Source organism: Neopelma chrysocephalum, unplaced genomic scaffold (assembly GCF_003984885.1).
Source record: "Neopelma chrysocephalum unplaced genomic scaffold, ASM398488v2 Primary Assembly neopelma1_82, whole genome shotgun sequence".
Taxonomy (NCBI): Eukaryota; Metazoa; Chordata; class Aves; order Passeriformes; family Pipridae; genus Neopelma; species Neopelma chrysocephalum.
In genome coordinates this window covers 4,299,785-4,324,427 of record NW_020897744.1, presented here as the reverse complement: position 1 = coordinate 4,324,427, position 24,643 = coordinate 4,299,785, and the positions used below count along the sequence as shown (strand labels likewise).

The following is a 24,643-nucleotide window of genomic DNA, read 5'->3' as shown; positions in this document are numbered from 1 at the left end:
AGAATCTCTTTTCTTTGATTGAGTTCAAGCTCTGTCTTTGGAATAGCACTTTAGTTTTTCTTTCTTAATTTAGACAAGGTTTAAGTCACATATTTTACTGCATTCGTTTTCCTTTGGTTTTCTTTTGCACAAAGAACCTGTTGGCTTTCTCTTCTTTGATACCATGCACCACTCCTCACACAACCCCTAGCAACCTACCTGGTTACATCCAAAAAACTTTTTTCTCTGTTTTCCTCCTGGCCTGATGTGCTGCTTAGATCTCCCTCACTGCAAGAAGCCTTTCCCTCTTCTGCTATTCATCACAGCAATTTCACATGCTCTCTTCAGCTGTTCTCTCCACAGGCTGGTGAAGCTGGTACGGTTATTATCCTCTTTATCCTGTACAAAGTTAACAAAAAAATAGATTATTTATGGATAACACTGGAGACCACCCATATAGCAAGAAAAAATGAGAAAAAACAGTTGTTTTCATGCTTAGGGCAGCTATGCATAGTTTGGATCAGACAGTCCTTCCCATCTGACTCCTGTTCTCAGTAAATATTTGTGACTTTGCTGATAAAGCAACACTGGATTTCTCAGCTGGGCTTCCATGTGGACCATAAGCCGTGGGACAGGACTATAGGATCTCATTCTATAACAAGCTTTCTTGAATAGTCATTTGTTCCATTCTCTATCTTGGTCGTGAAAAATCTGCTTAGAAATCAAATGGCAGAACAAAGTCTCCAAATACAGCTGCTTGGGCTGTATTATTGATTGCTGGCGAGGCCCTTGGCAAGAGGTGATAAGGGCTCAAAGGCATTAAAACAATTTTTATTCTGACCTAGACGCGGAAAATAGCAACACTGAAATGCTTTTTGATTTAATATTACATGATTTCTATTCAATGCACATTATCTTTGCTTCAGTCTTGTTTTACTCAACTTGTTTGCACCTGCCCTGTCTGTGAACACCAGAAGCTTTGAGGACCATCACTGTGTACTGGGATGGTTGTTATGACCATGTAAATGAGCACCAGCAATAACAACCTGAAGGAGGGAGCAGTGTGAGAACGTGCCCAGGGCTGGCCAGAGCTGGGCTGGGGAGTACAAGGAGCTGAGATGGAGCTCAGGGCAGCCCTCGGGTCAGGATAAATTGTGTGATCAGCCACAGGACAATTTTGGGGCAGGGCTGATGACTGATCTGAATGCCAGCTGGGGAGAGGCTCACTCTGAGCTCAGCATCACTGGTTTGCCTCTGACCCAGCATTCTGCTCAGCTCCAGACATTTTGCAATGGGATACCCAGAGAATTGTCACCATCTGTCCCCTGTGAATTCCTTTCCACACACCTGCATACAACTGACAGCAAGGTTTGACTTCTGACTGTTCTCCACTCGTTTGCAATCACCACTTTCTCCCCAAAAGAAAAAAATACCAGTAGGAGCAAAGAGACACGGGAACACAAGGATGACTTCAAACTTCAGTTTTACAGCTTCTTCCTTTTCTGAACCACAAAATCTCCAACACATCCCTTTTGCCCACAGATCTCAAAGTGCTTTACAAAGGCAACAAATGTCACTGACAGCACTTTACAGGGAGGGAAACAGGAGCACAAAGGGGAAAGTTATTTGTCTGAGAACCCTTCAATAGACCAAGAGCAGAGGAAGGAATACAAACAGTGATCTCCTGGCTGGGAAAGCTGCTCCATGGACCTGCTGCCTGCAGTGCTCACATTTCTAATGCCAACAAAATCTGTGGTTTAGACCCCTCTGACCATCTTATCTTTTCTTCCCCTCCCTTCTCAACATACACATTCCCAGTTAGTCATCACGTGACAGTGAAAGTCCCTTTGGGTGGATTTATGGGTTTGATTATTAAAGCTACTTTTTCCAGGCCTCTTTCTTAGGTACTGGTTCTGGTATTTAAGAGCTAAATTTTATGTTTTGTGCAAAGCAGGAAGATCAGGCATGTGGGAGGTTCAATGTGTTCAATAGGTATTTGAGACAACATCTTCCATATAAAGATTATTTCCAAACTGCCCTTGGTGCAAGCTGCAGCTGAATGCACTATTTAAATGCAGCCTTGGCTTTTTTGCAATTTCCTGCCAGAAAAGCAGCTCTGGAAGTGTTTTGAAATAAAAAGACACAAATGTTGGAAGGAGGCAAGCAGTCACTTGACCTCATCAGTGCTCAGTGCTGGTGTTAGTCAGGCATTTTCTAACTAGAGGGGGTTGGGTTTTCCATTTTTTGGGGTGAGGGGGAGACAGAAAATGCTGATCTCTCAGAACTGAAACTTTTTGTGGGAAACACATCATTTTCACAAAATGCTTGCTGGGAGGAATCTTCCCACCCAGCTTGAGACTGATGGACAAAGACTGATTGGGAAAGGATCCCAGCATAGCCAGCAGCCCAGTGGTTACATTCCCTGGTGATGTGGATTTACACCATGTGATACAGGAAAGATTGAGTTGGCTTCAAATAAAGCAGAGCAAGGATTTGACACAGTCTTCCCACAGTCATTGCAAATACCCCAACCTCTGGGTCATCCTGTCCCCTCTGCCCCAAGGAATGGGATTTTTATCAAGTCAGAATCAATCCAACGGGAGCAATTTTGTTGATCCCAGTCAAGGAGGTGTTTTACACCATGGACATGAATGCTGGTCTCCTACATCCTACAGGAATACCCTCAGCACCAGGCTTTGGTGTGCTGGGAGCTGAACCTCAGTTCTGCTCACTTGTTTCTCTTCAAAAAGCAGACTTTTTTTTATTTTGATGAGACAGAAATTCTAAAACATTCCCATTTTTCCTTAAACAGATGTTTGTTTTCTAGCCAGCTTTACTCAGCATTTTGTAGAAGGGAGCCCTTGGTCTGATACCAGACTTTTCAAATGTGCCCAACTTTGGTTTTTCCATTGCAACCAGTTCTACAAAAGGAACCAATATACACACAGTGAGAAGCATTTTCTGTTACCTCAACAGGCTGTGAGGCTGACCCCAAACTCTGACAATTCCCCAAAGTGGGTTGTTGGGTTTGTTTGTTTAATAGAAGATAAAAGCCATGTTCTTTCTATTAAACATAATTTAGACAAGCATGGCAGGAGCACACATTGGAAAGGTCAGTGGGTTGCTGTTGTACCTTCTGTATGTTGCTGCTTCTTAATGGTTTGTTTTTCTGTTCTTGGTCTTGGAGAGAAAGCGGCAGGAATTGTGCAAGGTCCTTGCACAGCTGGAATCAGATGATCTCTTTACTACAGCTCTGTAGCTACTGGAGAACTGGTTTCCACTCCCTTCAGCTCCCGACTGCTCCTCACCGTGGTCTTAATTATTACAAAACCATGTGGGATGGACCAGGTGAGTGAAAATAGTGAGGTGTCATCCAGAAAGGTTTCAAATTACCAACACCCATTTTTTGATAGTGTCAAGTTTTCTCCAACACAAAGAGTAAATAAATTCAGAAAGAAGTGAAAGAAGGGAGAAAGGGGGGAAGGCATGACCTGTAAGTGTGCTGAAGAATACTGTGATCTCCTAATATTGAGGGAGGTAGTGGCAGGTTCTCTCAGAAGCCCAAAGAGATACCTGTGGTGGAGAGAAGGATTGTGAAACACAGGCTTTTCCCTCCCTCTTTTTGGCTGAGGCCAATAATTACATCCCTCTTTCCAAAACTGCTCAGGCACACAAAAAGGATGATGCTGACAACAGTTTCTTTAACCTGTCCAACAGTTCTCTTTTGGAAAGAAGCCCTTTCCCAACCCTACCAGGATAAAATAACGCTTTACTCAAAGATAATTCTTCTAAATTAGGATCTGCATTTACACAGAAGTAAGGATGACAATCTAAAGGAACATTAGCGGAAAGGTGCTGAAGAATAATAGCATTATTCTGTCTTTACTCTGAGAAGGAAAGGAAACTGTACATCACATGAAAGGCTGACCAGCTGCTCGTGTTACATAATGAATGGGGACATTGCTGATTCAATAAATGCAAGAATATAGAAATTTAGCTACAAAGACAGATACTCTGGTGTCCACATTTGCTAAAATGTATGGCACAAACATTCCACGTATTTCTCCGTTATTTCTCTTTGCATGCTGGTTTATTTCATAACTTTTTTTCTCCCCAACATTTTTTATAAGCACCAAAGAGGAGCAGCTGGGGGGTAATTAGTGTTCTAGGAAGGAAGCATCTCATCTCAGCCACGTAACAGGGACAAAAAAGTCATTTTCAGACTAGAGAAGAACTAGGCTTTACACAGCACCTACTGAACCTGAGTAAGGTTTAAAACTTAAATAGTCAGCAGGCACATCACAGCCTACCTTCAGAAACAGAGCGGCTGCAGCTGAAGGGGAAAGCCAAGCACTAACGATCAGTTAAATACTCATTGTTTCTTCAGTAACACACCGCAGGGAAGGTGCTCAGAAAAACTCCTCAGACACATTCTGAGTACGTTGACAAAGGAAGAAAACAGCTCGTATAAAAACGGCAGCATTTGTTAAATGAAACAAAACATGGTGCTGGAACTGCAGCTCCATTCAAAGGCACTTCTACAGGTAAATGGAAGAAGCGTTGGGAGAGAGAAAACTGCTCCTATTTCAGACAGACATCTGGAGATTACAAGTCAGAGCTGGATATTTATAAGATTCCCCCACCCTGAACTGTTTAGTTCCTTGTCTCTTGCTCTGCAGAATTTAGTTCTGGGGGAATAAAATGCTCAGCTATTGCACCTCCGTTTGGAAAACAGAGACATGAGGAGAAAGGCAGGTGGGCACGTGCATACATCTGTACATGGATGTGAATCCACGTTTGGCAAACACTGGATTTAGAGGGAAGCTTTGGGATGCCAAAGCAGGGGCCTGATAGTTCCTGAACAAGTAAAGACTCTACACAACAGATACACTCAAGATCTAAATAAAAAACTCATCTATTAGTGTAGCTGGATTGTCTAAACCGTCTCTAGTTTCTCTGCAGGAGAAGCCACAATCTCTCAGGGTTCAGCTCCCATTTAAACAGCAAAACAGACATCCTTGTTTTCCAGAGATATGAAAAAAATCCTATCACTGCTCCCCATCCTGGAGTGTCTCAGCAGAGCTGCCTGTATTTCATTTGGGGCAGCAGGGCTACATCAATTTGCACTAGGCAGGGAGCTTCTGTTTCCAAACAGACCATGAGGAGAGTTATGACCTGCAAATCAGGCCAGAATATCCTTGGCTCTGTTTCAGGATGCAAATACTGCTTTTTTCTCTTAGAAATATTAAAATGGAATGATCTAGTGAGGAGGCCTTTTCTACCTACTTTGGTTATGGGTCTTTGGAGGGATTATCTTGACTATCAAATAGCTTTTAGTGGTTATCAGTGACCAGAAGATCAATTTACGCTCTTAGGAAATAAACGCAATTCTTGCTTACAGTAAAAATCAAATGTGCAAGTAGGGAGGAAAAGAAGAGAGAACAGGATTAATAAATTACAATTGTTAGCAAGCACTAACATGTATCGAAAATGGCAAATTCTCTGGAGTACAGCTGAGCTTCTTTTATTCAGGTCAATGACTCCTTTTGTGATTCTCTTCTCTAAAAAAGAGCGTTTTTCAATGATTTATGTATAATAATCTCCACATCAGCATATCATATTTTTCACTATTTTTTGTTAAACATGCAGCAAGACTCTCATACTGAAGCCCTTAGCCTTGAAAATACAACTGGGATAAAGGCATAAAAAGATCCATATAAAATAGAAATATTTATTACTAAGGCTGATGTTTATGCTTTGACATGTAGGTAAGGGGGAAAAAATACATCATTTTAGATTGCTGAGTTAAGGCTTTAATGGTGTGAGTTTCAGACAGATACGTGAGGGCTGTTTATTAAGCAAAAAAAAAAAAAAGAAAATCATCCATTCACAGGCCACCAGAGCAGGAAACTGCAGTAAGTGTTACAAAAGCAGCTTGTCATTGGTGCCAGTGCTGGCTGCTCCAGCCTGCAGGAGACAGAGCTGGACAAAAAAAACCCCTCCAAAATTATTTAAATTATTTAGATGACTTGAGTCAGTTCAAACAGATTTGCAAATTCTTGAATTCGGGGTGTTTTTTCAGAATTTAATTTTATTTTCAGCCATCTCTGCTCCTGTAAAAGCTTGATACTTCAAAGTTCTCACTCACCACTATGCCCCAAGTGCCTGTTTCAAATGCAGGAGCTGGTGTGCTGATTTCTTGGGGGAAAAAAAAAGCAAGAAAAAAAAAATCCAGGTGTCCACTTCTTTGAACCTCAACCATTACAAACTCTTGTCATCCAGTCAAAGAGCAGGAGAGAGCCCTGTGACAAAAAGGATCTGATTTCCAGCAGGAAAGCAGAAGGCTGAAATATTATCTGAGGTAAAGGCTGAGCAGGGAGTTTCTTTGTCTTAAACAGCAGCAGTTCTTCCATGGGAGCAGCTCTGACCAGGCTGGAGAAGTCACAGGGAGCCTCAGATGTCCCCCAGTATGAAAGTCACCCTGGACTGTCCCACCAGTAAACCCAGAGCTGGGTTAATTCTCATTTCCACTCTGAAGGAGTGAGAAATGCAGAAGCCACACATGGGAATTCTACACTGGGCAAAATGGACCCAGTATGAATAATGACAGCATTTTGGAGGTTATACTTTGTTATAGAAAATATATCAATAATTTTAATTATTTGACTGACAGGTGAAAAATCCCAACAGATTTCAGTTGAATTATCTTGTTAACCAGGTCATACCATACCTGTCCCCTCGTGATTCAGAGGATTCCATTGTCTATTCTGTCAGTACAAAAACTTCACCAATATAAGATCCATTTTCCAAATCCTGGGTGGCATGGACAGACCCCACACAAAGAGGGGAAGGAGAGGGGCAAACCAAGAGATAAAAAAATCAGATTTCCAGTATCTCTCAGCTAACAGGTCTGTCCCACCCTGGCCAAGACTTTAAAGGCAACCAAGCCTTCTCACTGGAGCTGTATTCTCCAAATTGACTGGGTACTTAGTAGGCACTGACGTCCATAAATATTTCACAAGGAAAAGAATGCATTTCCCAAGCATTGACTAGCTACATATATTATTTATATGAAACCATAACTTAAGTTGAAAAACAATAAATGCTTCAACAACAGACCTGTTCACAACCTACTCCATTACTAAGGAAAATGGGCTCTGCCTGTTCCTCAAGATCTTGTAACTATGCAGAAATTCAGTGAGCCCTGCCCAGAAACTCAACCTACAAAGGTGGAGTAGGAGATTGCAGACACTGCACCAATCCCAGTTAATTTGAAATTACATGGACAAGGGATTAAAAAACAAAAATTCAGTTACATTTCATATTTGTATTGCACTTTACACTCCTTTGGGATAAGGTCTTTCACCCTAAATAAAGGCAGAAAATGCACCAGAAGGAAGCAATGTTTTTACCCAAATTTTTTTACCCAAACCATTGGAGCTCAAGGAGATAAAGGGCTATATTTTCCACTACCATGCCTCCAGCATAGCTCACCAATAGCCTTTTCCAGAGGACAAAGTTGATACCAAAAATATGAAGGTCAGAAAAACGAGAGATTGCATATTCCAGATCCATGCCAAACCACTCCTGGAGATCTGGGAACTGCATTGAGACTTCCCACTTCCCAAACAACTTCGCTACAAAACTCCCCCTTCTTGGTAAATGATCTTCAGACAGGTTTTTTAAATGGCTGCTTTGTCATTCAACCTGTTCAAGGCATCTCAGAGGAGGTGTAACAAACTAATGCTCTTTTGCCTGAAGCACTCATAACATTAATGGAAGTTAATTCTGCTGGTGGAAAAGGTTTAAGTGAGTTTTGCAAGCTCATAACCACGGCTAGGGAGAAGGGAAAAGCTTTTGGAGGGGAGAAAGTGGCTCAGAAACATAGGCATTACCTCCACCATTTATGTGTTTACCACTCAGCTGGCAGCTAATGGCCCATGTGTAAACTCAGGAGGAAAGTGGATAAAATAAATTGCATTCTTTGGAACAACCATCCCTTCTTTCAGTGGTACAGAAAAAAAACCTCCGAAATGCACCCCAGAAAGCTATTTTGAGTTTGTTCTTTTGGCAAGACACAGCAAATGCCAAGATAAAGTCAGTCAATTCAGTATTGTGAAGGGAGGGAAAAAAAAAGGCAATAAAAATGGAAGCTCTGGAGACAAGACTCACCTCAGTGCAGACAGCAAGAAGGATATTTATGCACTATTTATACCACTCCAAGTGCAAATTTTGCCTTGCATCGATTACAATGCACGTTTCAAAGATCTCTCTGCAGCTCTGGCACAATTCTAATAATGCAGCAAAAACGAGAGGCTGAGGAATGGGGCACTGCAGCCACTGTGGGCAAGATCAGCTGGAATATCCCTCTGCCCTCAACACCCCAGGGCATCACACACATCCTGACACACACCCAGAGCAGGCTGGAAGCTGCAGCATGACAGAAACTGTGTTAGAGCACTTTCCAAGTGTTTCCTTGTTGCTTCCTTGCTCTTCCTCCAGTCCCTTTGCTGCTCTGGATTGAAGTGGAGGGTCTGGATGCTGCTCGGTTTTACAGGGGTGTGATGGGGGCCAGGCCATTGGTCACTGTTGGAGGAAGGAGATGCATTAGTGGGGTGTTATAAGGCAAAGCTGGCTGATGTTCTGCCTCCACTGCTCACTTTGGGAAGGGCCAGGGAAGAAAGGTGTCTCCGCAGTCACTCTGGAGCCATGGCAGGAGTTAGGCCTGACCCAGCCCTGCTTTCCCCTTCACTGAGAGAGAAGAGCACAAATTCCCACCCCACCTGACCACAGAGCTCTCAGTGGAGGAGCCCACCCACTTCTTACAGCATTCCTGGTTTATATGGCAGGTGTGAACTGATTCAGTTTGTTTGGATCCAAGAGCTCTCAGCAACAGACAGGAAGATAAATAACTTTGGGGAAGGGGGTGTTGACAAGCAGAGACTTGTGTAAACTGACTGGAAGGATCAGGAATCTGCACACCCAGCTCCCCCCCCACACTCCTTCAGCAGCCAAAAAGCATCCCCACCATCAGAGCATCACTGCTTTCTGTGCTCCATTTTCCATTGAAAAGACATTTCAGGGAAGTTCTGCTTTGGCTGAAATAGCCGACTTGCCCTCTATACCTGGTCCTTCCAAGGTTTCTGCCAAAGAAGGTTTGTGATACACTTACCAGGAAGACATGCCCAGCCCTGTGTTTCCACCTCCTCACTAAACCCAGACTCCACAGCCTCCACTGCAGTTGGTTCTTTGCCCCAGCACCTCTTTGCCACAGCAAACTGATCCCATCAGCTGGAGGCAGAGAGTACCCAAATTCCTTCAAGGGATTGTTCAGCCATGTGATCCTCGACAGCACACTCATGGATCAGAATGTATCCCCAGTTTGGCTTCATCAAAACCAGCATCAAACACACCTCCAGGCAGCTTTTTTCTCTGATTTCTGCAGCATTAATATATCAGTGAGCACCTTGTAGGCCTGAGTTAGGCCACGGAGAAGTTCACAGGAGTGTTCTGTGTGCACAGTGTCTGTATCCATGTACAAGTGATCCGGATGCCTTGAGCTCATCCTCAGCACAGAAGAGCTGATTTCACACCGAGTAAAAGGATGACAGCAGGGCCGTGTCCAATCCAACCCGTCTCTACACCAGTCTCAGGCAGATATGGATTTGGATAGGCTGCTTATGAAGGCCTGGCAAAGGAAACCCCATCCCAGCAGTGGGATATCACGCTCAGCTCTGTCACTGAAGGGCTCACACTATAAAACCTTCATTGCTCCGATCCGTGAAGCAAAATGACAAATGGCTCCAGTCAAAAGCTCACAGTCAGGACCTAAATCTTCCACCACCCCCTTTCTGCGTGAATTCATTTGAGGTGTTCTCTGAGATAAATTGAATTTTGCATTCTTCCCACTGCAAAAATAGGTTGGTCTAGTTATTAAAATAAATATATGGAGAAAAAAAATGAGAAGATGAAAGAGAAAGGAAATACTGGTGCAGTCAGAAGTCAGAGTTATGCTAAAGAATCACAGTAGTACTGAGACACTTGGTGCTATATTTTTGCAGGGGCACCAAAGAAGAAAGGGGAAAAAAGGGGAAAAAAAAATCCCAGACCTTTTCAGAGAGAGTCTTTCTGAAGAGAGTTTAAGGTTAAAATAAAAGCAAGTGTCATAACTTAAGTTGCACTGCATCAGCTGACTGACTTCATTAGGAGCAAGAAGGGCCAAAATTTTTTAATTTTCTGGTTATACCTGCAGCAGTTGCAGGATAATCTCTGAGCAGTTTGGGGGATTTGTGCCTGAATTACAGATTTTGCCCATCATGGTCAAACTGCCTTCCTTCTGCCTCTTCCACAGGGCTCCACACACCATTTTCCTCTAACAGACCAAGTTCAGTCCTACACAAAAGACATCAGAAAATCTTAATTCTCCAGGAGCCTGTGGTTGGACTTCCCAGGACACAGGCTGGAATGTCCTTCTGAAAGTTGCCTGGGCCCCTCGGTCACCATTACCACCTTTCTTGTTGAATCACTTCATACTGGTTAATGTATTTACCTCCCACCAACACTTCAGCAAGAATTCTTATGCTCCTCAGGCAGGAAAAAGCCAAAAATACCAGATACCAAATCTTCAGAGGCTAAAATTGAAGGGACTGGTACCTATGTGTTTGTATATCCGGGCTCCTGAGACTATTAAGCAGCAATTACCACTTTTTTGAGTCTTCCATCATCTCAGTCACCCACCAGACTGGATCTCTTGGGTTGGTCCCTGTGACCTGTTTAGTAGAATATTTTATTTTCTGACAGCTGCAGATCAAGCTCAACTGGAACTATTTACCAGACTTGGGGAAGATATATTTGAAAGATGAAGACTTTTTAAATTAAAGCATCTGATTTATTTTTTTTAGCAAAAAAAAATTAATGTTTCATTTCAGATCAAATAAAGTATTTTATTCTGCTTAAACTTTTCACTGATTTTTTTTAATCCAGCCAGCAAACCAAAAACATATTATCATTATTTCCACAGTGCTGCTTAGATTTGGGCACCTAATAGATTTCAATGCACACAAAAAACAATCAAGTGCTGTGTTGTTAACTCTGACCAGCTAATTCTTAGTTCTGCAATAGTGGATTTTTTCTTAAAGCTCCAGCTTCTTGAATCATGTGATTCTATGAAAATCCCAGCTTGCTTTCCCACTCCAAGTGGAGGTTTGATAATTTGGGTTGCAAACATAATAAGCTCACATGGTGAAGCGCTAAAAGCCCCAAACGAGCAAAACATGTATTTTTCCATCTTACTGGATTGAAAATCAATCTCATAATATGGGGCTGATGTTATTCGTGATTTTTGAACTCTTAGGGCAGAGACTGTTACAAATGACTTTCCAGGAGCTCTTGAGAAAGATACTTCCATCCTTGGGGGTTTTGACCCTTGTCTGCTCCTGCCCCCCTCCCCGTGTTTTGAGGAAGGAAACCATCAGCCAGCTCAGCCCCAACCCCTACAAACAGCAAGAGTTAATTTGGTGCAATGTATCTGAGTGTAGTAACTGATTACATTTTTCCCCAAAGGAAACTTCAGTTAATTTGGTTAGTGACTCATATGCCAGGCTGCCAATTACAACACAGATGATTACACACATAAATTCACGTCGGAGTGGCTCAACGATCACAGGGAGGGGAAAAAAATGAGGGGAAAAAAGAAGAATAAAAAAGAAGCAGAAAGGAAAAAAGGCTCCTCTTTACCTTTGTGGGACTGGGGGTGGGGGAACACCTCACCCTGCAAGGTGCTGGATGCCCACTGAGGCCACTGGAGACTGAGTACAAAGCCTGGGAGCCTGGGACATGCCAGCCCTGGAATGGCAGTGTCTGCTGGCTTTCCATTTGGGATTTTCATTGCAGAAATGTGTGGCATGCTCTCTGAAAGATTGTTTGCCAGTATCGTTAGAGGAATCCATATATACAAAGAGAGCAGGAAGGAGGTTAAATGAGCAGTGCTTGGCAGTACATCAGTAAATCATTTAAAGATAACCTGTGCATACCAATACCCCCCAAAAAAATCCAATTAAAGTAACGTATTACAAACCTAGTCTCATTTCTGAAGTGTTTTATATTCCTGAGGAGGAGTGGGAGAGGGAAAGGAAAGCACCAGGACAAGGAGTGAGAGTCTGATACTATCACATGAGGAAAGCCCAGGCTAGGGATGAGAAAAAAATCCCTACCTGCCCCATCAATTGGCCGATGCAATCGATACCAAGGGGGGCCGGCCAGGCTCCTTAATACATATATTCAGAGAAAATTAGACTTTGCACTTAAAAGCAATAGGAAGCTCTGACACTGGTGCAGAGCGTGGGAGGGAGAAGGTTTTCTTTTATCTTAAAAGAAAGATACTTCACTGGCCTAAAATGTGTTCCTTGCCAGACGTCCCTGCACATGAACAGCTGCATATGTTCCCTCCATCCAGGGGCAGCAGGCTGGCTATAGGATAATTCATGCACTTCCTTGCTGGAGAGGTTAAAATCCTTTACAAACAGTAATTAAGCTCCGTGGCACCAGGGTACTATTATACCAGTTTTACAAGGGAATAAAAAGAATGTGGCAGCGAAGTGATTTGCCCAAGGTCATCCAACAAGGCAGTGGCAGAAACAAGTACTACACACAGATGCCTGGTCTCCCATCCTCACCTCTCACCAGTAGGCAAGTCCCCTATCTTGGCCTTTATTAAATAACCATTAGAAAATGTATTAATTTTAATTCGGAACTATGTAAATTGACTCTTTCCCAAAAGACGGCAATTGGCTGTTAAATAAATACCGAGTGATTATTACAATCATATTTGCTGACGAGTGGATCATCAGTGTAATGTGCTGGGTTCAATAAAAAGGTTATTGCCTGTCAAATAAACATGATGAGCTGAGCCTGGACTGATTCAGGACATATCCAAGTCACCAGGACTGGTGGGAACTGCAGCTGCACAGCACCTTTCAGAGGTTGAGTTTAAGCAATTCTTGCAATATGTAGATAGAAAACTGGCACTGCCAAAGCAGCACTAATTCCATTAGCAAGATAATCTTAGGTCAGATCCTGGCACCCTAAACTTGATTATGAGGGTAGTTAAGTCCCACTGATTTGTGTAAAAACAACTGAGTATGTGATGATGTTCTTAATGAGGGTAAAAGTAGTAGAAATAATTCCTGTAGTATGAAAGGGTGGGATGATTTTAGGATTAGTGCTAAATTAGGTGGAGAAGGAAGCTAAAGATCTTGCTTCTGTTTTTATTATAACTCACCAGAAGGAGAGAGCTTTAAATGCAGTTGAATGGTCAGATTAGGTCTTTCAGAGAGGTTGTCTGAGCACAGAGGAAGCTGTTTCAAACTGCCAGTTTCTTTTATGTTTTTCCAAAGTGTGAGTTTATAAGAATAGTGTTTGTTCTCTGTCAGACAATCAAAGATGCATCAAAAAGACCCTTGTACCCTGCAGAACCAATTGCCATTGGCAGTCACACACTAAGGCAAGCACCCTGCCAGTAAGTAGTCATTTGTTTTTAGGCTGCTCCACTCAGCCAAAGCCGGGTAGAAGGACATTATCCCACTGAACCCCCCGTTTGTCAGTGGAAGCAGCAGCGCTGTAGCAGCGAGTGTTGCCGCGGTCTCACAGCAAACACCGCTCTCTGCAAAAGCGCAGAGCCGAACCTGCAGCCACTGCTACTTGTGTTAAATGCCCAATTTTTTAAAAAAATGGGCTTTTCCAGCCGCTCTCCGGGCCGCAGCAGTTCCCAGGGAAGGCACTAGGTGGTGGCAAGCCGCTGACGAGGAGGGCGAGCGGGGAGCGCAGCCGCCACCGAGGCGCTGTCACCTGACAGCGCTGCGCTTGTGGAAAAATGGGCTTGATTTAAACACCTAATGCCTCCCATTAAGAGCCAATATCCTCCCTATATGCTGGCATGGAGCAGCGGCTGAGGCGTCCAGGACAAGTTGTACCGCAAGCATTGCTGGGAGAGAACAATTCCTACCATTCTTATCTGCAGACCTTACCGAGATGTTCTTTTCCCGTTAGTGTTTCCTGAATATAGTTACTTTTTTTCTTCCCCCCCCCCCTTTAGGGTTTTGCTACTGGAAACGGCTGAAGGTTGAGATATGAATTTTAGAAGATACGGGCTCTGCTTGATTCCGAGGGAGCCAGTTTGGGAAGTGTGGAATGTGTCTCCTGCACCGATGGCAGCGCAGCCGCGCACGCACACCCGCCACTCGCACAGGCCAATTAGAATGTTAATAATAATTAAGTGTCTTACTCCTAAGACACTCCTACACAGGGGAATGCTAAAGTGCCAGTCAGCTCATTTCATTACATGCAGGCAGACACCTCTCAGACCTCGTGTATTTGCTAAGGGAGCGGAGCGGTTCCAGCTCCGGCCAATCTGATTCCAGATGATCTGCTCAGCAAACACATTAGAGCAGCAAATGTGGATCAGAAAAAAAAGTCCAGCTGCAGCAGCCTTTCACCCCAAATAAATACAGAGTGAACCCTACAAATTTCCAGTTAGCAGGGGTTTGTGGGAGTCTTTATCTCGCTTGGGTTCACACGGTGCAGAGCGGCTCCATTTCAGATTGGAGATAATCCCCTAATTAAACACAAACTCAGCCTTGAGCTGCATGGCATCTGATTTCTACCCCAAAAATCAGAACTGGACACAGACTTGCTAGAGCTGTTCAGCTTGTTCAGCTCTGAGATTACACTGAAGTGGACAGCAAGGGCTGGCCCAGAGGTCACCTTCCATCTGTCTGAGCCACGTGAGTCACCACCTTCCTCATCCTCGTCTGGCTCACAGCTGACCACAGTGTGCTGCTTATTCACAAAACAAGCTGTTTCAGATGTTTCAGCTGCATCCTTTGATGGGCTAGGGGACAGAAGGTTAGCAAGAGGGAATGATGGGTTTGGAAGAGTTCTTGGGTTCAGGGCTTGCTCTCCTGGGAACATGCAGGAGGGAGCTGGGAAGAAATGCTTGGACATGGTTCTCATGAGCAGGACCTTTTCAGTGACTCTGAAGAGTGAATGTTTCAACATCTCTGGCTTAAAAGGAACGGATTTAGCATGTTTCTGATACCAGAAATGTTATGGCTACTTTTCACCCAAATCTCTACTTTCAGAAAAAAAAAAAAAGTGAGGCAAGAAGCCAAATCCCCAAGAGTAGGAAAAGAGAAAGCCTTGTTTATTCAGAGCTCGCTTCAGATAAAGCAGATACAAAATAAGTTAAAGCAAGACTGAGTCATTCACATTTCCAATAAATTAAAGGGGAAAAAATCCCATCATTTTTCACTCTATTTCACATCAGAGAGCAATCACAACAGACTACTCACTTAACGCGGTGATGACTTTACCCCTGCCCCCAAGGGGTTTCTCTGCCTCTCTTGCACAGCTCTGGAAATTATCACATTTGCCCCCATTTTACATGTCTCCCCACATCCACTTTGCCCCGTTCCAAACACCTTGGGTTCACTCAGCTGCTGCTTTCAGTTTCTTTGTACAATCCTTTCACCATCTGCATGAGAAAAAGCCACAGTAACACCTGTATCTGATGAGACATGCACGACACGTAAAGCTACCCCTGAGTGCACATCTGAGTTCACCCAGATTCAGTTTTCCCAAAAGATCAGAAGTCTGAGCAAAATCAAGCCAATCCAGCAAGTGAAATCCTGCAAAGAACGAATGAAGGTCCCTCTGGGTCCTGTTTCCAGCCTCTCCACAGATAACCAGAGGGGATGCTGTTGGGCCAACTCACTGCTGTGGTGAAGCCTTGCATACCCAGCTTCAATTTTATCTTCAGCCCTTGGGAAGTAAAAAACTAAATGAGGAATCTAAAGTGAGGACTCAGCTTCCCATTGAGCTAGAACTCTTCTGAGCCACTTTAGAGAGGGGAAGTTTTGTTAAGCCATGAACAGGTACTAATGACTTTTATTGTGGAAGATCAGTGGGAAGAATCATTGCACTTGGGTTAGGAGGGACCTTGGAGATCCATTGTGCAAACTCCTGCTCAAAGCTGAACTAAAGGTATAACACAAGACCTTGAAACAGAAGGGAGCTGATGTGGGGACTTTTCTAGGTAAAGGTCTTCCCAGAGCTTTTCAGAAATTCTTATCCAAACTGAGCAGTACATAAACAGAGTTTGCTCTAGAGCAGAGCAGCTGCTCTGTTACTCAATAAAAAAATTTCTATATTGCATTGCTGGTGTGCACCAAGCTTCTAAAAGCATTACAGAGGGTGAAATCAGAAGTGTATGGTGGAAACCAAAAGGGAAACGGTTGCATTTGAGTTTAGCACAAAAACCCAATTATAATTTCACAGGAGAACTGAGGGAAAATAGAGTAAACTCCTACACTGATCTTACTGCTTGGAGATTCTGCCACAGTAAGGCAGAGAACTGAGAACAACCTGGAGACTTAATGTGGGTATTCACTCCCACAGGGATGCTGCTGACTGACTTCACTGGAACTATATTTGAGCAGAATGTTTCAGATCTCCTGCCCACTTTGTACAAGATCAAATTCCATCCACTCCCTCGTGAACAAGAACTTCTGCTTTCTCAAAAATTTAATTACAAATTTTAAACATAGAATAGTAACTAAACATGCAAAAATAAGTTTGAATAACTTTAGATGATTTGCACTGGCATTACTCTGCACACACAGACTTTCAAACCAGGGAAATAATGAGGTGTTCTTGATATCATTTTCCTCTCAGCTGTACAGTAACAAACAAATCTGTTTGACTGTTATTGAAGGCAACAGTGAAACTGTATGAGAACACCCGAAAATGTAAGAAGTATTGGAAAAGTCAAATAGTCTGAGCTTTGTTATTCACATTTGGCTAATAAGACTAATGTTAGCTTTTGGACACATCACCCTCTATAAATTACAGGAAAATTAGCTGGGCAATTAGGTGGAAGCAAAATAAGCATCCTCATGTTCTGTAAAACACAGCAAATTATTTTATAAATGAGTGTTTGATCAAATAATCATCTGATCTTGAGAGCTGTGCAATCAAAGTTTTCAATCAGTTCTCCTTAGCTGCCAAGACTTTCAGAATCACGGAAGCTCTATCATTTTGTCAACCTCCAGTGCACAGAGATGTTGAGGCATGTCCCCACAAGATGATCATCTGTCTGACTAGCAGTTAAAGCTATTAGATGTTACTTTTTACATTAGCTGAGAATTGCCCAGTTGCAGTTCTGAAGTTTGTTAAGGATGACAAAGATGTGCATGACAGACTCGCAGTGATTAAATGCCTCTTGGATTTATTTCACAATGTGCTAAACGTTTCTTATGATACAATCTTAAAATTAGAATGAACCGATCTTGTACCTACTGAAGTTTATGACATGATGAATTCTCTAGAGGGTAAATTACAATGAAACACTGAGAGCAAATTACGTGGTTATAAATGTAGCTCATCCAAAAACACATCATGACAACAACAATGAACTCTGTGCAGTCATTCTCTTGTCTGATGTCAGCAAATATGACTATTTTCACCTGATACAATCACTTTCACTGAGGGGGGGAAAGCAGGCTTCACAGAAGAGCTAAAATTGTACAAAAAGCTGAATTGGGGCCCTTTGCTGAGAAACAGCATCTATTTTATATGCTAAAAATTAAGTGAGGTGTGCGTGCACTTCACAAGTGCTGAATTTGGACGTGGTACTTTGCTCCATCTGCAGAGTCCTGCTTCTTTCAGTTTCCTAGAATTTGTGGAATTAATTATGTCCATTTCTACCTCAATTGCAGAAGGAGAACAAATAATTTCCTTGGATAAACAGACTTGAACAGATTACAGTAGACCACAAAGTATTGATTATGTTAAGTTTGAACTTCAAATTAAGGCACAAATGAAGGTTAATTCTAGTTATTCACGTAAAGAGTCTTATGACTTGCCTTAAAAATGTATTGAAAAAGTATCAAAATGGTCATAAGTACTATTTTCAGTAACAAATTGAAGTCTACAGGGCTGAATTGTATATTCAAGGGTAGTAGACGTGAAGATTAGGAGAAAAAAATAGACGATTTGCTAAGGGAAATGACATTTCTTTAAATTGCCCCTTCAAAAGGGCATTCTTCCCTTAATCACGGAGTTGTTTCCAAGAGGGTGATCATCCTGCTTTGGATGCAGAAGACAGGCAGTGGTCAGAGCAGCACTGTGCTCTAAGCCCAGCCACAAAGCCCTCCTTGGTTTGTCTCAGTCATCAGCAAAGTGAAAACGTGGGTCTGACTGCCAGGCTACAACTGCAGACAGGCAAGGAGGGTTTAGTCCCACCTGCATTACCACTGCTCTGTGCTGAGCACATCCAGCTCAGCTGGATGAGGAACTGGATCCAGAGCTTCCCACAGGCAATGGACTGTTGTGTGGTGTCTGCCATAACCAACCAAATCAGCCTTGGCATGGTCATCACTATTGAGAAATGGCCGTCACCAAGGGGTCAGGAGACCTGCCCTGTGCTCTGGATGTATCACTGCATTATTTTAACTTCCCTCCAGGTGATCAGGATGTTGTTGCTGTATTAAATTTGCTGTATGATCATATACATACGTAATTTCAGGACACCGTGCTGAATTCTGAACTGAGTCTGTTCAGAAACAGACCCAGTTGTGTTCACACTTCCTCCAGAGCTGTGGAATAAATTTAAATCAGAAAAACTGAGTCTCTCTCTGCAGTAAAACCAGAAGAAACAGCCAGTGTGAAGAGAGTTTGGATAAGCTGGAATCTTGGGCTTTACTGTCTCCTGAAGGTTTGAGCTTGCAGGATAGACACCACTCAGGGAATTCAAACTCCTGACAGGCTCCAGTACTTTGAAACAGCTCCCCAAGTGACATTATATCCCCACAATATCACCAGGGGCTCTGCAGCTGGGACACTGTCTCGCTAAGATGGTGTGACCCACAGAACTGTCCTGCTTTCATCTGTGAGCTTGACCACTTTGAAAGAAACCCATGAGAAGTTCCTGTCTTTAGCAGCAAGGTGGACCAAGGTTTTTCCACATACCTCTTCAACACAATGCTTTGGAGTCAAATGCTTCTGGTATTTTAGTGTAAGGCTCTAGGAAGCTTCATATGGTTGTGTTTCTCTTTTAGTATTAGCACATACCCACACCCAGCACTTCGTTTTCTTAAAATACAAATGTGTACATGTATAATAAAAACGTCGACAAGTCGTAGTCAGAATTTGAGAACTTTTAGACCTGAAAACCTGTGCACCTAAAAAAGGATAAAATGTGTCCCTTGCACTAATTTCTGATTCCACAGCCTGACCATCCGTGTGAGGATGCAGAACAACAGTGCAAGGGGATGTGCTCCAGAATGTCAGCTGGCATCAGCAAAGGTGCTGTGGATACTGCAGAGCTCTCCTGTAAGACTGCTGACTGTTTTCATGGCATCACATGAAACACAGAAATAAATAGCTCCTCTCCTATGATCACAGCATGAAAGTTTTGCTTTGCTGTCTATCCCTTCTCATTAAAAGCATAAAACACAACACAAGACAGGGATTAGACACAGAGCAGGCAAACGCAACAGAGCCACAGGGAACAGCTCAAGGAGGAAAAGGATTGGCACATGGGCCAATAAAGCCAGTCCTGGTGTCAGCTGCAAGTTGCACCCTCAGAAGGCAGAACTGAATTTCACTCAGAGAACAGAGGAACAATAAGCACAGGCTCCAGACCACACTGGCCTGTACACCCAGTTCCTTCTCCAGAGCCATCATGCAGGTGTTAAAAGAAGCCTCTCCCCCAGCAAGCTGTCATAAAACTGTTCCTTTTCTTTTCTAAAGTCCTCTTAAAAACAAGCAGGCACACACTCTTTTCCTGTGAAGCAAGTTTAGTTTTTTTCCTATTTAAATTACAAACACATCAGAAGTCTCTCTCACCACAGCGCATCCTGTCTTTTCTCTGTCTGACATTTAGAGTACAAACTCTTTAGGGCAGGCTCTGTCTTCATTTTTTATGTCTCTTACAGAGCCAAGACATATTCTCAATGTTAAACAGTAAGTAGAAAAGGCCCATGCACATATACAAGGTTACATGATATATGCCTGGCTTATCTGTGATATACACATGATATGGTCAGTAAAACAGGCCTGTACAAGAAAACTCTCCTTATACACACAACAAAACAGATCCTGACTTGTGTGCTGGGGCCTGCACACATGGTACAGTGTATACAGGAGGCCCTTGTAAATGTACATGTATACACCTGATTTTTAAAAGTCTCCATGATGCCTTTAGGCCGGGAGGAATAAAGAGAAGCAAAGAAAAAGAGGGAAGACATTGTCTACGGCTCAGCTCCTCAGGAGCAGCTCAGAAGGTGGGAGTGACTCAGCCACACAGACATTGTGCACTGGACTGTACGTCTGAGGAAAGGTTGAGAACTCCTGCTCAGAGTGACCCCTTTCCTGGGCAAAAGCAAAGCAAATGCATCTCTCTCAGCAGTTCCCAAGGACCAGCTCCAGTCAGGCGCCGTGGTGACATCAGCCCGGCTTTCGCAATTATTTAACCTCTGTCTTTCACATCAGCAATGAACCAGCAAGGGTGACTAATACACACATCAGCTCTGCAAAGTTATCAACACACCAAACAGGGTGCCAGCCCTCAGCAGTGAACTCTGCTTTCATGAATCTGTGTGGTTTGGATTTGGGGAAAGACTGTATGGAATCAAAGGTAACGTGTCCCTAGGAAGCTCTGCGAGCCATGGCAATGTCAGTCCTTTTGCCAGGAAGATCCAGAGGTAGCAGATATTTGCTTTTCCTCATTTCTGTGTGTTGGTTTGCACTGCTCCCCTCCAACCCTGGCTCCTGCTCTCACTCCCCAGACAAGCACAGAAAAAGTAGCTTCTCTTAACAGACGTCTACAATAAACATGCCGATACTTGAGATGTAAACGGAGAGACTGGCGTTGTAACAGAGCCTCTAAATCAAGCCCAGGACCTTGTTAGCATAATTAGTGATAGGACTGGCATCTTACAAGATCCAGGACAGAAAACGGGAAAATAGCAATAACAATAAAAAAATACAGTTGTATCCTAGCAATTGCTGGGATGATTGCTGATGGTTCAAAAGCAAGTCATATCTTGCGTGAGACAGATACATTTTATATGATGTTTAATCTCACAGGAATTCTGCCGGAAATACTCAGAAGCTTGTTAGAGGAAAATATGAGAAGCTACTCATGTGAACAATAAAAGATTCTTGTGTGAAGGAGCTACTGTGCCTCCCATCTTCCTAATAGGTGCACGTCTTACAATTACTAGCATCCTGAAAAATAATGCTGCATTCTCTGCTCCCATCTACTAATTTGAAGCTTTGGAGAAGGTGACAGTACTGGTCTTCTCCCAGCTGAAACTCAGGTAGGATGGAGAAACACAGAGGAGGGGATTTGTTCAGGATCACCTGGAAGTCAATGGCAGAACCAGAAATAGTATCTCTCTGTAAGGTCCTTGAGAGCACTAATAAGTTTTAATGGCCCTAATTAGTCTGACCTGCAGCCTCCATCCTCTGCCTATGGGCCTGGGAGCCTCTTTGAAGCTCAGCCCTGGGTCTTCAGCCACCACAGGAGCAAAGCTGAGGGCCTGTCTCCAGCTCCCACACAGACCTGCCTGTGCCTGTCCATGAGCCTTGTTGGTCTTGACCCCTTGACTAATTTCCCAGCTTGACCTCAGGCCTCCCTCATCACTGTGGACCTGCCTGCTGATAACTGGGCTCGGTCTGACCCTGGTTAGCCTTATTAGACCAGATCCTGACCTGTGGATTGACTTCCCGGCTTGAGGTCAGACCTGCCTCGTCACCACAAATTTGTCTGATGATCTGGACTCCTGGTTGAGCCTGACTGCCACTCCCAGGCCTGCCCTGCTTGCCTTCCTTGAGGACTGTGGGATGGGGCCCCTGCCTGTTGAGGACCTTGACCTTGCAGCCACATTATCCCTGTGAGTTTCCCATCTCTTTGGGAGCTGATGGTCCTTGCTGCACCCTGATGTTATCCTACTACACCACCTTGTCTCCATAGCACCAAGGGCAGGAAAAGAAACATCACATGTATTGATACATTTGGGGAACGGAGGTAGAAAGAAATTAAGGTACAAACTCAGACTGGAATTCTTCTTTCTGTGTCTTCAGCATTGTCTGCCCCAACTCAAGGTAACAGCAAAAGACGTTCAGGGGCTTACAGGGAGAGATTCATGTTCTGCATCAGTGTCCCTTGAGAATAATAAATCTTGGATGACAGGAGTAGAAGCACAGGGAATCAGGTTTAAACAGAAGGAAGTGATCACAGCAGAGGGATTGAGATGACAGGAAGGAAAGGCAAGGCCTGGGAAGGAGAAGCACTGTTAGATTACCCAGTAGGGCAGAGGATGCAGAGGATGCAGTTGCTGCTTGTGAGGACAGATTTGTGTTGGGCTCCAGCAGAGCACTAGGGCAGCTCCAGTATTTGGGGCTCAGAAAGGCAAATGAGTTCAGCACCCACTGGACAGTGAGATGCACAGAGCTCACAGCAGAGAGGGCCAGGTTGTCCTTTGCCTGATGTTAGATACATTCCTACATAACTACAGCTGGATCTGGCATCAGATCTTAGCTTTCCTGAGAAGAGTTTGGTTTGGAATGCAGCATTCCAGCAGGGTTTATCTTGCACTGGGGGATCTTGGTGTCTGCAGCTCTGACTCCATGTGCAGAGGGCAGAACAGCTCATCCAATGGTTTGGTCTCTAACTACAATCTCTCTTAAGTGAGTCTTTTCACAGAGAACAGCAGGAATTTCACATACAACTCATGCTGAGGTTAAAAGGCAGCAATTGTCTAAATCTTCATATACAGGCAATTATTGGCCTTTTAATTTGGAAGCTAAAGGAGGTGACTCAACAGAAAAGGGTTCAGGCTGAGTCAGCAAGGTCTTTCCTTGGGAGTTAGATATACAATAGGAAAGCAAAATAACTTAGAGGGAGGTAGGAAAAAAATGTGTGTTGTGGAGGTTGAGGGTATGGAATGCACCTTTTCCCACAGATTCTCTGCCTTTCCCTTTTCCATTCCTGAGACATCCATGTGCAGCCTGTGGAGAGACTGTGCAAAGAGAAGAAAGAAGGCAACACTTTGTACTTCTGTAGCATCTGATACCTCAGGTATCTACAAACCTCCTCAGACACTGCTCACCTATCTCCACACAACGGCTCTTCTATGAGAACTGGGCCTTGCTAGGAGTTTATTTTAATTTGGAGATTAGAAATCTCTGACAGCCTCACAATTCACAGTGCTGAAGTAAAGACCAGGATCCAGGCTTTTAGAGGAATGGATGTAGTGAAGGAAAACTGTGGATTACACCTCTCTGGGGTCCTGCAAGTGGCTAATTAGCCTAGAGAAGCACAGAAACTCTCTTAGTCTCTCCCTGCTGGAGGCAAGCCAAGGGAGTCTGCCTTATTCTTACATGAAGTAGTATCTGAAGAAAGATCAAAGGATGAGACCAAGATTTCATGGCTAGTGAATCAGGCAAGTCTGCTGAGGGTTTCGATAGGATCTTTACAATAAAGGGAAAAGTTCTCTGCTCAGTGACATGCTAGTTATGGGATATTAATTTCCTAGATTTTACTATTATGAGTATTAAATTCCTTGGGTCAGTTGACGGTTCTATAATTTCATCCTCTTCACAGGAGAAAAACCTGATGCAGATGTTTTCAAATGAGCTGAGGGCTCAGGTATTATTTCTGAAATGTGATGTCTGAGATTCCTTCCCTTTCAAAGGGATTTGGGAGACTCACCTGGGTGCTTTGGAAAACGTTACCTTAAACAAACTGTTTCCTTAAGGAGTTACCACTGAACACAGCGAGCAAGCCTCAGTGTGGTGAGTAAATGCTTTCAGGGACCAGCCAGCAGAGATGAATGTGATCTATTGCTGCCCCTTTGCCCTTTCACCACAGCACTTTGAAGCATTCTGTAATCATAAAGGTAGGAAGAATTTGCTCTCCTTCTGTCCATCCCCACCCTGCTATGGGAAAGCAAAGAATTATTATGACAATTGGGCAATTGTAAAACGGAGTAATTAAGTGATTTGCCAAAGGCCAGGTAGCCAAACTGGGGCACTGAACCTTAAGCATTGCAATTCCTGCTTCTCCTTCGTATCCGACACACACAGCCCCTGCCTCTGGAAGGTCGGGATACTTCTTCCCTGGGGAAGATTTCATTTCCTCCTTTGAACACTGAGGGAGGGGCCCCTCTAAATCACAGGTTAGGCAGGCACTCAAGTGAGTTAACACCATGTACTTCCCTGCACCATGTCTTGAAGGTGTAGTTAGATGTTATTACATGTACTGCTTGAGCTCCTAGAGGTCTCTGCCAAGAGCAAGCCCCATTGTGTTGGACACCGTTCACACACAGGATGAGAGTCCCTGCTCCCAAAGAGCTTTAATATTCTTTGATATTTCTGGGAAGCATTTCATGAGAGAATTTCAACACAGAGTACAGGGCCTGTTTATTCCTTTTAACTTAGATTACACCAGGATAACTCCACTCACTTCAGTCTATACCTGTCAGAGATGAGACTCCAGATCCATTCTGTTGCAGCCTCTCTTTTTAAAAACATTGAAGCACGTGTAACAAATAATCAGGAAGTGAGTGGGCAGTTAGCATTAATTGTCTCCATGTCACCATCT

General features: G+C 43.5%; 1 protein-coding gene across 2 annotated transcripts in view; it reads right to left on the bottom strand.

Annotated features, from left to right (window-relative positions):
- Positions 1 to 24,643, bottom strand: part of MYL10 (myosin light chain 10) — an 88,866-nt gene that overhangs the window by 46,100 nt on the left and 18,123 nt on the right. For both annotated transcript variants that reach the window (XM_027690786.1, XM_027690785.1), the window contains exon 3: positions 199 to 378. The gene's annotated coding sequence lies outside the window, so the exon portion shown is untranslated. The remainder of the gene's footprint in view (positions 1 to 198; positions 379 to 24,643) is intronic.